General features: G+C 34.3%; 1 long non-coding RNA gene across 1 annotated transcript; it reads left to right on the top strand.

Annotated features, from left to right (window-relative positions):
• The first annotated feature begins 5,106 nt into the window (after nt 1-5,106).
• LOC132631397 (uncharacterized) lies at nt 5,107-10,160 on the top strand. Its single transcript, XR_009578840.1, has 3 exons — nt 5,107-9,297; nt 9,390-9,508; nt 9,604-10,160. It is a non-coding gene; the product is annotated as an uncharacterized LOC132631397 (long non-coding RNA).
• The last annotated feature ends 992 nt before the right edge of the window (nt 10,161-11,152 follow it).

The following is an 11,152-nucleotide window of genomic DNA, read 5'->3' as shown; positions in this document are numbered from 1 at the left end:
TGGCTCCTTTTCTGCCTATCTCAAATTCTCAATGCTTGCGCTCCTTTTTTTTGTGGTTAAGTTCACTGCTACATGAACCTCTATTATTGGTACATATCTTTTTTATTCTTTTCTTGCTCTTGCCCTCTCTCCGGTTTATATTTTATGATATTGTTAACTTTTACATTTAATTCAAAATAAATAATATTTTACGTAATAAAGAAGTTATTAATAGTTTTTTAAAAAATTATTTTTATTTTGATAGTGAATTTTTACATAACCAAGAAATCATATTAAATTGGTACTATTTAATTAAGAAAAATTTAATAAAAGTACTTTTTATTTTCTAGAGGTAAGTGATTCTTAAGGGCCTGTCTATGCTAAAAACACCATATAATATGGACAGAAAGGAGTATTAGATTACTCTTTACATTATTCGTCTTTATATATTTTACTAAAATTTAGGCAACTTTGGAGCCACATTTTCGTTTTCAAGTAGAGCATTTATCAGATCTTTCTCATTACTCTTCTTCGTTTTAATTTATATGACATCTTTCATTTTTCGAGAGTTTTATTTGACCAAACTTTGAAGCTAAATCAAATTAGATCAACTTAATATTTTAACATTAAAATTTAGATATTTAAAATTATTCCAAAGTTACTACACTGAGAATAATATTTTTAAGCATACTTGTATATATAAGAACTAAATTGATTCTTGAGGTTCATTTGATGAATTTAGTTTTCCCCTTAATCTTGTCTAAAACTAAACTTAAATTAACACTTTACAAGCATAAACTCTTGCTACATAAAATATCACAAGTGAAATTAAAATTTTATAAATGCCAAAAGTCTATTTCTATTTATAAATTAAGAAAGGATATGCTCACAAATTCATAAAAATTGTAATGTTTTTCAATTTATGATTTTCACCGAGTTTTAGCTATTTTATATAATTTAAATCATATTACTTTACATAATGTCAGGTTATTTGTATCCCGTTAGCATTTGTTGATTCTCCTACCAAACTTCCTTTCGTATAATCTGTTTAAATTTTTTGATTAGGTGGCTAACAAAATTTAATAATTATGAAGACTTACCAACAATATATTTTTAACGTGCCACTAAATTATATTAATTATGGGGGAAGAAAATATGATACAGATTATATTCTTTATTTAAAATATTATTATTTTTATATCTTGAATTTGGGCCCGGGCTTAGCACGGGCCGCGGATAACTAGTATATATATATATCCCCTCCATAACGGCCCTAAACAATAAATAACCTTTTCATTACTTATAATAATTAATCGTTTGATTCGCGAACTAAATTATTCCAGAATTATAGTCCTGAGATTATATGTACACTGAAAATTCCAAGTTTTAATGGAATAAGGTGGTATCTAGGATTAAGTTTGGAATAATATTTAGTATTGTATTTGATTGACGTCAACCAAACACAGTATAAATTTTATCTCAAACTTAATCCTGAGATATGCCACTTTATCCCGAATACCAAACGACCTATAAATGAACTAGCTCTCATATTCTGAAATCAACTATAGCGACTCCATTCTTCTTCTTATGTTGCTGGTCGGGCAATTCACAGGAATGTCCTTATTTCGGGGTGGTCTTTAATTTTGCCCTACGGCTAAAAAAGTGACTGCAAATCCCTGACATTCTGGGTTCAAACCCCAACAGAGTCAGAAAAAAATTGCAAGGCAAGATTTCATAGCAAACTATGTCCTAAGGCATTGTTCCGCTGAAATTAGGTTATCCTGCATAAATGTGTCTCATAGTTTCTATATAGAAGTTATGTCTTAGACACAGTTTCTAGGCTGAAGTGGTTAAAACGCCCCCGAACTTGACGCGGATTATTACTTTCATCCCCAAACTATGTCTAGTACTAAAAACGCCCCTGAGCTGCCACATGGCATAGCAAGTGGTCTCATACTCTTTTATGCGCATGAAAGGGTATAAAATTGCCACGTAAGCAGCTTAACAATAAAAAATTTTTTTTTTTTTTTTACATATCCCTCTAATTTTTTACATATCCCTTTATTTTTAATTCCTAAACAAACTGCTAAAAAGACCATTTATTCTGTATTTATGTGTTTCTCCATTAAAATACACCCTAAGTTCGAACTCAAGATTTCTTCTTGAGTGTATTTTCCAATTACTGTCTAATCATTTCTCAGTATCTATTATATTATATAATGTAATATGAAGTACGACTAAATGGATAGCTTGCTCTTAGACTTCATTCATCACAGTGTTCAGGAAAGCGCTCGCTTCGCCGCTTGAAGCGATGAAGCGAAGTGAATTGAAGCGAGCCTATGTCGCCCCACGCATGTGAAGTGATGGGTACCCAGTGAAGCGCACACTTCTAGGGTTGAAGCGGTGAAGCAGATGAAGCGACAGAAGCGTACACTTTTGTTTATAACCTTTTCTTTTTTGTTTTAATTTAAAAGGTTAATTATGGACAAAAAGGTCTGTTGCACTTTACCTGGACATTTCAAAGGTTAAGGTTTTCTCCATCAACCAGTTGCGACCAAGATTCTCCATCGATTTTAGAGGTAAGATTTTTCTTTCTTCTCCTTCTTTTTTCTCTTCTCTCTTCCGCTTCTTCTTCTCTCTTCTTCTTTCTTCTTATGCCTGGCGCTGCTACTATTTATTTCTTCTTCCTCTTTCTTCTTCTTTTCTTTTGCAGTTCTGCTATGTTTTTTTAAGTTTTGCTCTGTTTTGTTTTCCAGTTCTTCTTCTTCTTTTTTCTGCTTTGTTTTTTGTTCCAGTTATTCTTCTTATTTCTGCTCTGTTTTTTTTTTTCCAGTTCTTCTTCTTCTTTTTTCTACTTTGGTTTTTTTTTAAGTACTGCTTTGTTTTTTTTTCTCCCAGTTCTTCTTCTTATTTATGCTCTGTTTTTTTTAAGTTCTGCCCTTCTTTTTAAAAAGTTTTGCTCTGATTATTTTTCTTTAATCTTAACAGCGATTAAAAATGATCGACCCGGCTTGGAAATATGGGAAAAAAGTTAGTGAGACCAATCTGACTGCAGTTATATGTTTGTTTTACGATAAGATAACAAAAGGAGGAATCTTTCGCCACAAACAACATCTTATTGGTACTTATAACGATGTCGTACGCTGTCTAAGATACTCGGAGAATGTGAGGGAAGAACTAAAAAAATATGTTGAAGGAAAAAAGGATCTAAAACTTCAAATGTTACATCAACCAAATGTGACTAATCTTGACGATGATGATGATGATGATGATGAAATGGAAGAAGGTGAAGTTGTTGATTTGTCCCTTCCTTCAAAATCACAAAATGGGCAAGCAATGCAACAATCAGTTCAACTTATGGATCAACCGCCGGTATGAAAGGTCATTTAGATTGCTTCTATCAACCGAAGCCAACTGATAATTCGGGGACGAGCAGTAAAAAAAGTTTGAATTTTGAAGGAGCGTGCAGCTGCGGCTTTTTCACGATGGATGTACGATGCAGGCTCCCCTTCAATTGTGTCAACTACAGCGACACTTTTGGAGCCTCATTGATGCCGTAGGCCATTATGGTATAGGAATTAAGCCGCCCACTTATCATGAAGTTAGTAACTCATAACTAGCTAAAGAAGTGGAAGAGACACAAAAAATAGTGGAGGGTCATCGGGTAGAATGGAAGAATTTCGGATGTTCCATTATGATGGATAAGTGGACGGCGAGAACTGGAAAAATGATCATCAATGTATTGGTGAATTCTCCAAAAGAAAGCTTATTTCTTGAATCTGTTGATGCGAGCGACTCGTCTACTGATTCCATCAAAATGTTTTTCTTGTTTCAGAGCACCATTGAGAAGATTTGACCAGAGAATGTTGTTCAAGTTGTTACAAATAATGCAACTGAAAATGTTAAAGCAGGTGTTGTGTTGAAGGGAGTGTTCCCGAACATATATTGGACTCCATGTGCATCTGATTGTATAAATTTGATGTTCGGGGATATTTTCAAGGAAAGACCCTTCACAGGAATTTTCACTAAGGTTGTTTGAGCACATTCCTACATTGTTCAAAGGCCTTTGTTGTTGAACATGACGAGGAGATTCACAAAACAAAAAAACTTGGTGAAACCTGGAAAGACTCAATTTGCTACTGCTTTATTGACCTTGCAACGTATGCACATACAAAAGGCCAATTTGAGAAGCTTGTTCATTTCAGATGAATGAACAATAGTAAATTTGTAAAAAGAAGTTATGGGGAAAGAAGTTGCATGCATAGTGATGTCTTATACTTTTTGGAATAGTGTTGTTCATGCTCTTAAAATTGGTGGGCCGTTGATTAAAGTACTTCGTTTGGTGGATGGGGAACAAAAACCACCCATGGGCTACCTTTTTGAAGTTATGCATAGGGTTAAGGAGTGTTGACACCCAATTTTGTCCCACCTTTCTTCTGAAATACCTATTTACGCTTCTAATATTTTCTTAGTAACCTTTTTTAAAAAAAAAATTATTTATATTTTACTATAATCATCAGCCTCTTATTAGTAGCGGCGTTTCGTTTCCATTGCTGATACTATTATTATTATTATTATTATTATTATTATTCTTATTATTACTATTATTATTATTATTATTATTACCAGTATTATTATAATTCGCATTTTTTATCATTTCAGCATTTTTACCAGCTTATGCATACATATCGCATTTATTTTCGCATAATTAAATAATAGCGTTTATTTACTATTGACTTTCAAAATATTATTGCACGGCTATTACGACGCAATATAATCTGAGCACTAATAATTACATATTTTATATTTAGCACACGTTAATATACAGTTAATTAAAATAGGTCTTTATTTTAAATTTAGAAGCCCAAAATAGCACAGGAAGGAATATATATTTTTAGCCCATCCGCCCCAATCAACTTATAATTATTTTCGGACCAGGCCATCAATGCCCAGCCCATGTTTTTAATTTATCAACCCAATCTTTTCGGACCAACTCACTACCCAGCCCATCAATTATTCAAATGGCCCAGTCCATTAAACCATTTAATACCCAGCCCAATCTCCGTCTCAACAAAGAACTGCTAGGGTTCTTTTTCCTTTCTACCCCAGCGCCGCACCACCCCCCCCCCCCCCCGCTTCTCTCTCCTCCCTGTCATCTCTCTCTCTCTTCTTCACAAATGGGAAAACCCCAGAACCCCTATCACTCTCATAGTCCCTGCATGGCTGATTCGGGAAAATGAATTAATGCTCGATCAGTTTTCAACGTTGGAAGTTTGTCTCTTTTCCTCTCTCTGTTCGTTCAATCTGAAGAGTTTTAATTGAATTTCGTCGACTTGCGAGGTAAAAATTGTTTCTTTATCAGCTGCTCTCCATCTTTCGAGTACGAAATTTTAATTGTGGCTGTCTTCTTCTTCTGGGTTTTCTGATCGTCGACAGAACTCCAGCGTTATTTTGAACGCATTTTGACTAAGAAATCCCGCCCAAGATTTCAAAATCCCAGCCCAAACCCTAATCTAAACCCTATAAATAGTCGTTAGTTGAGTAGTTAAAAGGGGGGGTTTTCGGGGGAGGAGCTGCCACCTTTGTTCGAAAAAAAAAATTCCTTGCTTTTCTCTTCCATTGTTCGGAATCTGCTGTTTACTTTTGTTTTCCGCATACAAGGCATACTCGAGTTCGAGCCTAGGTCTGAAACCCCCCGCACCCCACTTCGCTGCACCCTAAGCAGGTGATTCCCCTTTCCCTTTCGTGCCTTTTTATTTTAAGTTGTTTGTTCTGTGTTAGTTCGTTTACTGCCGCCAGGGATTTGTGAATTCAGTTTGAGTATCTGTATACGTGTTAGGACAGTTGAGTTCTGTGTATGAATCATATTCGTTCAGTTTGACTTAGTTAAAAGGAATGAGATTATGTGAAATGATTTACCTGGTTATTAAACGTGTTAATCAGCTCAATAATATTCTTATGCAGGATGATTAAGCTTTCCTGATATGTTAAATTAGTTCAACATGGTCTAAGCCCTGCTATTTAAATCTTAAATAGGTTGATCTTATTTTGCTAAGTGTGTTTGAATGTCTTGGTTCTTATTCATCGCTGGTTGTTTATATGGTTAGCCGCGACTAGTTGCTATGTCAGTGTAGGTTCCTTTGTTTCATTCATTGAAAAACCATAGCATGTTTAGCTTGATTTGTTTTAATAAAATGACAAAACTTACTTTGATTTGGTTGCTGAAACTGTAGTCGTAGTCGAAGGAGAAAAGACCCTGCTGTTTTGCCTAGTGTTTGAATTGCCTAGTCTGCTTAAATTAGTTTAATTCAATGAAGCCTCGTACGAGGAGTTATTTTACAGTTAAGCATGATTGCGTGTTCGTTTGGTTTAAACCTCCTGTAACTGTCTTTTAGCTTAAGCCAATATGAACAAATTCTTACTTATAAGTAATCTTATCCCTCACCTTCTCTCCTCTGAATTTTAAGTACACAAGCTGGAATTTGGACTCGTACAGCTCCTTCCCCATTTCCAACTTATATGAGCAAACTGCCCTTTTTGATAAACAATTCTTCCTTTCCCAAATAATCAGTCACTTAAACCAGTGTACTTTTCTTTCTTAACTGGGATATCGTTTGCCTTATTTTCCCTCCACTCATTTACTTTCCTTTGAGTTAATAAGGGTCTGTCCTGATCATGTATTTGTTAGCTAAGTATAATATTCAGCATTAACAAGAATCTATTTTAGTAAGAGACTACAATGAATTGGCTTTGTTTGTTCACATGCCCTTCGTCTCCTTCATTTTTTGCTGGAATGATTCAAACAGTCAGCTGCTATTTATGAAGACGTTGTTGAAATTCCATGTATTTGTTTCTCTTGTTGACTGTTGATTCATGCATATAGGAATTTGTTCCATTCTGATCTAAAATACTAAGCATATACAATGATTGCTTTTAATAGAATGACTAATTTACTTAATTGATTTCGAAAGTAACTAGTTCACCCCCGTGATTGGCATACCTGCCGATCTGTCTGCTTCCCCTGTATTCTCGAATGAGGCACTCTATTGATTAAAATCATAACTGAACATAACTGGGTCTGAAATCTGCTTTTTAAAATTGAAAAAGACTTCTGATATCTGGTCATGGTTATTAGTGTTTTGCCCTGCTAGTATAAAGAATGTGGAATTGAGTCTATATCTGAATATGCATGAGGTTTACCCAAATATGTTTATGATGTACGGTTCTGATGTACTCGTGGCATTTAATAGCTTGTGGCATTTAACAGCTTGTATATTCAAGTATATGAGAAGCATACTGCTGACAGAATGTCCCATGAATAGTTTTGAACTCTCTGTTAAATGTGACATGATAGGCAGAGTCATTTGTAAAGTGTACATGGCGGTTTGTTTGATTGTAAGCTGAGCGTGCAGGGGATGTATCAAAATATACCAAGTATATTCAGAGCTCTATATGCCACGCATATATACAAGCTTGCATATTTAGTGTATATGAAGTGCATCCCTTATCATAGCAAATCTGTGGCCAGTTTCTCCGTCGTTTTGGCTGAATGTTTCATTTGCACATGAATATTTGTCTTTAAATTTTTCATGTATGATGATCATATACTAATCCTTTTCCTTTCATTTTTGCATGACCACCGCATACGAGTCCAAGGGACTCGTCTCCCTCCACATTCGGTGTTGGGCTAAAAGCCCAACAAAATCTTCTCTCGGTCCATCCCTGTCCACAGCAAAAATGGAAAACATAAATGCTGGGCCAAAACCCAATAGGCCGGAACAGTGCGCGGCAGTTTTAAAAAATGAGCTGAGCTCATTCTCCCCAACAGCAAATAGATCCAGCGGTCCTAAAGTGGGCTGAGCCCATTTTAATACCATTTGCTCCCTTTATTTCATTTTATGCATTTGATTCGTATTTGTGCAACTAACCTTTTACTTGTTTGTTTCCTTAGCTAAATGAACCTTAGTAGATTAGTATAGAATTTAGTTTTAGTTACAGGGTAGTTAATTTAAGAAAGACCAGTTAATTCCATAGGCTTCTAAATTACTTACATTGTCTATAATATTTATTTTAAAAACTATTTACACCATTTATAATACTTACTATTACTAGAATCGTTAAATGCCAATAATGAGAACATGTGCCTTGAACTAGAGAATTGCTTTTCCATTCCTTTATCACCTTAGAGATTTAACGTACCATAGGCATGGAATATATGAGTTTAGGTATTGTAAGTTGATTTAATTACACATCATCTTAATTAAGCATAGTTAACAAAAGATAAGGAAAGGGATAAAGAAAACTCATTAGCCATTTTGTATTTCATTTATACTTCTAAAACGCAAAATCGATTAATACTTCATCGTTTAGTTTGCTTCAAATATTTATTAAAATATTTCACAAACCCGCATTTTCTTCTACTTATATGCAAATTATCATATTTTGTCAATTTTATTATTATACTTTCATTTAAGACATTAGCAACGTTTATAAGCTTTATTTTAAACTAGCATTTTAAAATCTCTTTTATACGAATCATTAGTCTTATTTTAAAATGGCATTATTATATTTTCATTTAAAGTCTTCTTTTATAAGTCTTGTTTTAAATAACATTTTTTATTTAAAGCCTTAGCATATCTTTAAGTCTCATTTTAAATAGTGTTATTTTCGTTTAAAACTTTAGCAATAGTTGTAAGCCATTTTCTAAAATTTAAACATTATATTTAACCTCAATTAATTAACCTAAGTTTGGCCGGTAAACCGTAGTTAACGGATCCTAGACGATGCCTAACCCCTTCCCTTTAGGATAACTAGAACCCTTACCTAGAACTGAAAATTAAGCAGACCATTAACAGAGGTTTAGTTTAGGCTTTACCTTAGTTAATAAATTAGGTGTCCTAATTCACCGTTAAACTAATTAGGTGGCGACTCCTTAAAAATAAGCAAATGGGAATCACCAAAATGTTGTACTCTAATTTAACCCGTTTAAATGGGGTGTAACAAGGAGTCTATTCAAAAATCATTTAGTGACCTGCATAAGTATGCAGAGGTCTTTGACGGATAAAAGGTGGGCGGATCAACTTCATCAACATTTGCATGCCGCTGGGAATTTGTTGAACCCATCAAGCTTTTATGATAACAATGAGATGCGATTAATAAATGCAAAAGTGACGAAGGGATTCTATAGGAGTGTTGCTAAGTTGGTTCCCGATGAAGAAGGGCAACATGAAATAGGGTTACAACTAAGTGCTTATACTAATTCTAAAGGGACCTTTGGATTTGCAATGGTTATAAGACAAAGAAAGAAGAAGTCTCCAGGTTAACAGATTAATCAATCTTTCTTTATAGTTTAAATTTTAAGTTATTTCTTTATACTTATTAATTCTTTAATAATTGTTGTACTTTAATAGTTGAATAGTGGAGGCTTTATGGTGGAGACACTCCGGAATTACAAAAGTTTGCTATCAAAGTTCTAGGTCTAACTTGTAGCTCATCCGGATGTAAGAGAAATTGGAGCGTCTTTGAACATGTAAGAACTAAGAAGAAAGATTTAGTATATTGAGATAACTATTATATCTCAATTGTCTTAACTCCTACTAATTACTTGCCACAACTTATTTGCAGATTCATAGTAAGAAGAGGAATAGACTAACCCTAAAGCGCCTCAATGACCTAGTGTTCATAAAATACAATAGAACATTGAGGCGTCGTTACAATGCTCGCAATGTAATTAATCCAATTGCTTTGGACAATATTGATGATGCAAATGAATGGCTCACCGGAGTTGAGTATCCTGAAGATGAAGCAATTTTTTAGGGAGATTCTGATTTCACTTTCGGTGTTGTTGCCGAGGCAATAGGAGTTGAGGAGAACCACTATGGTTTAAGGGGGAATACTTCAAGCCAACATAGGAGGGGAAAAGAAGTAGCTACAAGTAATTCCCTAGTTGATGAAGTTGAAGAAGATGACGAGCAATGTGATGATGATGCAGGAGTACAAGATTTTGACAATTTTGTAGAAGAATAAGAATTAGATGTTGAACTATTAATATCTTTGATTTTGTTTGTCCTAGGGTCTGGAGGATTTTGTGATATCTACTTTAATTTTTTAATTGAACTTTTGGTCTATGGAGGGTTTTGTGATATCTACATTAGTTTTTAATTTGAACTTTTACTTATATATATTCTCTATTTATTTTGTTCTTTTTAATAAAAATTGCGCTTCACCTTAATGAAGCGAGTGCTTCGCTTAAAGAGTGAAGCCAGACATTGTCGCTTTTTTCCGCTTCACGCTTTCCTAAACACTTATTCATCATCAAAGCTTAATCTAATTGGTCATACCCAGTTATTACTAAAATCAAAATTATGGGAGACTGAAAGAAAAAACCAAGATGAATTGACATCTCCATTATTACCAAAATCATTAGTATGTGCAAATTTATGATTTGTATGAGATCTTTAAAGATAATGAGTTGTCTCCCCAACCATGCCAGAGGAAGAAGAAAATAGATGGGGCCTCTGTTTGCTAACTTTTGTAGAGATTAGTTTGTCATTGTTCTTTTTTTGTTGTAGAAAAATAATAAGATGGGGCTATGGTGATTTACTTGATGTCTTTTTATGGGGTTTGAACAAGAATGGTGAAAGAAGAAAGAATGGGGAAAGAAATAAAGAAAGAATTTTTTTTTAAAAAACAGAAAAAAAAAATAGGCACACACTATGAAAATCTCGGTATGACATTTTCAAAACCAATAGAAACGATCCTTACACCCCCACTTTATCGAGTTTTCCGGACTAAACCTTAAGATTTCCATGAAAAAATTGAGAGAGAGAGAGAGGAGACTTTAATGGGTTAAGTCTTTTTCCTTTTTTTTTTTGGCTTTTAATTAGTCTACGTGGATCACACATCAGCTAAAACGTCCAACTAGACCGCGAGTGCATACACGTTGCTAAGGTCCAGGAACTCGGGGACATTTTTAAATTCTTTTATCCGAGTGTAGGGGTGTTTTTAATACTAGGCATAGTTCGGGGACGAAAGTAACAAGTCGCACCAAGTTTAGGGGCGTTTTAACCACTTCAGCCTAGTTTCTATATAGAAGTTATGCCTTACTCCTTGTCCGGTATAGTTCTGTAGGATACTACAGATGTTATGCCTTAAGACATAACATTACCTAGAA

The sequence above is a fragment of the Lycium barbarum genome, chromosome 1, assembly GCF_019175385.1.
Source record: "Lycium barbarum isolate Lr01 chromosome 1, ASM1917538v2, whole genome shotgun sequence".
NCBI classification, from domain to species: Eukaryota; Viridiplantae; Streptophyta; class Magnoliopsida; order Solanales; family Solanaceae; genus Lycium; species Lycium barbarum.
This window is presented reverse-complemented; position numbering and strand designations above follow the sequence as displayed.